Source organism: Chinchilla lanigera, unplaced genomic scaffold (assembly GCF_000276665.1).
Source record: "Chinchilla lanigera isolate Chin_1 unplaced genomic scaffold, ChiLan1.0 scaffold00001, whole genome shotgun sequence".
NCBI lineage: Eukaryota > Metazoa > Chordata > Mammalia > Rodentia > Chinchillidae > Chinchilla > Chinchilla lanigera.
The window spans coordinates 61,021,858-61,025,982 of record NW_004955402.1 but is presented as its reverse complement, the minus strand read 5'-3'; the positions used below and the strand labels follow the sequence as shown (position 1 = coordinate 61,025,982).

Sequence of the window (4,125 nt, the reverse complement as noted above, 5' to 3'; positions counted from 1 at the left end):
GGACCTATAAATAAAATGTTTTGGAATATCATGTAGTAAAGTTGGATATATATTATATAAGATATGTATATGTGTGTGTGTGTATATATCTATGTAGCTATCTATATGCATTGCTACATTTATTAAACATCACATCCAAGTGGTTCCATAAAGAGGTTAGTCATTTTCAAGACAATCCACAGGGTTTATGCCTGTCATTTAACAACACTGACAATTACAGGCAATTACATAAGATCCCGTGATCTGTAATATAATGGGGGAATGAAAACGACGGGGAGATGCCAGACACCACAGGATGGGCACCACCTGACTTGAAGGTCAGAACTGTGCAGTGAATGAACAATATTTGCATGATTTCTGCAGTCTTTGCTGTATAGCAAGAGTCCCAAACCCTGGGCCAAAGACTGGCCATGCCTCATGAGTAATAAAACTGTCTTCCACAAAACCAGTCCCTGGTGCCAGAATGTCGGAGCTGCTGCTCTAGAGGGTAGTTTATGAACTTAGTAAAAACTTGCCATTCTAGTAACTTTTGGTTGCTTCACAAGGCTCGAAATATTACACAATCCTATCAACACTCTGTCTCCTAAAATGGAATTGGATGACCAAATGCCTCCCTGGCATGTCTGTGTGGACACACAGGCCAGCTGTCCAGAGCTCTCCCTGAGACGTGACGGAATACTGCTCCTTTCAGTTATGTGAGGAGAAACGTAAATGTCCATGGGAGCTCCCACAAGATTCCTGGCACATGAGAAACATTCTAGTATTTTCGGGCACATACATTTTTAATTGAAATCAGAAGGGATAGGGTGACAATATCCAAATAAAGTTGAAAACCAGGCTTAATGGAACAGGGATAATAATTAGTAATTCTCAGAAAACAATAAATCAGGGTGGGCATGATGGGTATGTCTCTATAATCACAGCACTCTGGAGGTTGAGGCAGCAGAATTGCATGCATGGGCCCTGCCTGGGGAACTAAGTGACTTAATAAGCCTAACGGCCGTAGGTTAAACCCTAGTACCACACACACACCATACTCACACACACTTATAAATCTTGAATGAGGGGCTGGGGATCTAGCTCAGCGGCAAAAGCGCCTGCCTGGCAAGCGCAAGGTCGTGAGTTCAGTTCCCGGTACCGGAGAAAAACCAAAAAAATAAAAAAATAAAAAAAAAAAAATAAATCTTGAATGAATAATAGAGAACCACTTACCTATGTGACAGTCATGGGAGACTCAGAACTTGGTGTGTTTCTCAAGCATTAGTCATAGTAAGTGAACAGACTCTTTCATTCCTTCTTAAACAAAGAAGATAAAAAGTACAAAATGTTCAGTTGGCTCCACAATGACAAGCTCAGAAACACACAGAGTCACACAGAGGAAAGAGAGACAGAGAAGGGAGAGATTAGTTATAATGATTGAAATGTTAGCACATAACCTCAAATGCATGAATGAGCGGAAAGGGAGGAAGATCCAAGGAAATCAATATGGCAAAGAAAGACATCTCTGTTCATTTTATATATACCTGTAAAAACATTCAGCATTTTACTGATAAATCACAGATATTCTGAAATTAAAGGCACATGGATGACTTACATGATAACCAAGATATAATCCATTCACCTGCCACCAGGCCGAGCAGCATTCAGTGTGTTATCTCTAAATTTTTAAGAAAGTAGAGAGAGGGGCACAAAATTAAAAGATATTCCAAACGTTATACTGGCGTGTAACTCAGGCCCGCCATCCCTGCCTCTCGGCCCCTGGGACTCCACAAGCAGCCGTCAGCTCCACAGCACCAGGACCCAGATTTGTATATGGTCCTTGGGCTCAAGAGACACTGAGTCTTCAGTCTCCACAGTGGAAGTGGACTACTCAGGTTTTAGAGAATGCTTTTTTATTTTATTTTATCATGGCTTCATCCACAGGATACTAGAGATTCTCACAGCCTCAGACCCAGAGCCTTAAATATCACTGCTTCATGGCACTTCCTCTGCCTACCTCGCCTCTACCAACTGCCCTGTGGCACAGCCCTGGTCCCTGCCTGCTTCTCTTTGAGAACTTCATGTGCAAAACACTGTTCCACTTTCCAAGTCCACACTCTGTCCTTTTTTCTTCCATTCAGTGAGCTTTTATCAGTCAACTACAATGCCAGGAGTCATTGTGATATTTTAGATGGTGGTAAGTATTAAGGATAATAAATACAGCAAGGAAGGGAAGTGAAAATAAAAAGTTGACATATGATGTATTTTAGACAGAGTTGTCTGAAAGAAATAATGCAGCAAAAAAGAGAGGAAGAAAGTGCTGGAAGTCTTGTAAAATTAACATTGTAGATAGTTTTCTCAGTCACTGCATGAGCAGAAGAAATTTAATTAAAGAGCTTAGGAAGTCAGAGCTTGAGTCAGGAAGCATCAGAGTTTAAGCTGCCAGAGAGCAGGAAAGGCCCCTCCCAAGATACTGTATTAATCACTTTCCCATCATTAAAAAAAAAAAAATACTTAACAGGAATAACTTAAAGAGGAGAGGTTTACTTTGACTCACAGTTTCAGACGGGTCAGGCTCAGATTGACTGGATCCGAGGCAGAAACAGCATGATGGAAAAGCCTGAGCACAGAAGAGCTACTCACCCAAGGCCTGAGGAAGCAGAGAGAGAAAGGATATGCTAGGGAGAAGAATATCCCTGCCGAGTCATGCTCCCAGCAAACTACCGCCAACCAGGCCCGCCTCCCAACAGCACATCCAGTTACTGAGACTGAACTCCTGGATGGATTTATCATTCACTGAGTTTATCACACCATGAGCCATCACCTTCCCAAAGCCCCACAGCTGAACATGTGAGACTTCTGGAGGACATTTCAGATCTAAACAAAACAGATCCTGAGAAACACTGAGACATCAGGGCCTGGAACAGCAGGCATAGGGGCCAGTGAGGCAGCCATCTTGCCACTGCGCCCAGCTTGCAAGCCCTCACATTCACAAATTTCCCTCATGTTCTGTACTGTTTCTCAAGAAGAATGTTTTCCAAAGTGCAAAGTAGAGAGGAACCCTGAATGAGTGAGGAAAAAGCATGGGATAACTTGACTGCTTTTATGGGGTTGTGCTGGAGAGTCTAGAAATTTGTGATCAGAAAACCAAAGGTCTGCCAACAGTAAACACATTTTCTGAATGCAGAAAAAATGGACCCTGAAACTTACTGATTAATTACCTTAATTTGACCTTGAGGAGGTCCTTTGATCTGGGTATTAAATTGAGTGTTCATCAACCTTCATTGAGACATAACAGGAGGGAAAAAGGACAAAACTCTCTTTGCCCGGAAAGCCAGACATCTGCTGGCATTTCCCTACTTCCCTCTCTCTTCCCTGCTGTGATGGTGGAAAGAAACTGTATACATTTAGGCTCTGGATTTCAAACCTGTTCACTTGTTCAGTGATTCATTCCTGCTGCACTATCAGAGATGTCCACTCCATGTGACCTTCTGCAAGAGCAAAAGACCCATTTCCCTTCCTTTCTTCCTGGAAAGTCAGCAGAGACTCACGCTCTTACCTTGCCCGTGCACTCTAGCCCACTTCTTTCAAATTTGGTATATGGTGTTTTAGATTTTGATCTTCACCTTTATCAATTGAGGAATCTTTCCTGTACTTACATTCAAAAACAAGAAGGCCAAAGGTTGTCTGGAGGAATGCCCTGTGCCCTTTCCTACTCTATGCTGTACTGAGATTCAGTTCTCTTCCAGTGGGACATCTCAAGTTTTCACTGTGACTGTGACCCAGACCTAGAAGACCTTCTGCTCAGCCTGAATGTCAAATGTTCCCCCTCAGAGGCACATTCTTTCCCCGAAGATAAGTTGCTGAAGATCTGCATTTCATCACTAGTAAAATATCTTTGGTAAAGATATTGCACACAGGGTAGTAATACCGAGGAATGCTTGTAAATCTACAAAATGAAGAAAACCAAGTAAGTTAGATGACCAGTTTCAAAGGGATACACCTTCAATATACACTGATGGGAATTCAAACAGGGAAATGTGTCCACCATCACAGTTACTTGGAAAAAACCTGCAGTGCCTGCTAGGACTGGTAAAATTTGAATCACTGTCAGAGTCAAGCCTAGGTGAGGAGTTGAAGCAAGTA

General features: G+C 42.3%; 1 long non-coding RNA gene across 1 annotated transcript; it reads right to left on the bottom strand.

Annotated features, from left to right (window-relative positions):
• Positions 1-1,207: 1,207 nt before the first annotated feature.
• Positions 1,208-2,623, bottom strand: LOC106146377. The gene is made up of 3 exons (XR_001230798.1): positions 2,537-2,623; positions 1,595-1,657; positions 1,208-1,293 (listed from the first exon to the last, which is right to left on the bottom strand). It is a non-coding gene; the product is annotated as an uncharacterized LOC106146377 (long non-coding RNA).
• Positions 2,624-4,125: the final 1,502 nt, after the last annotated feature.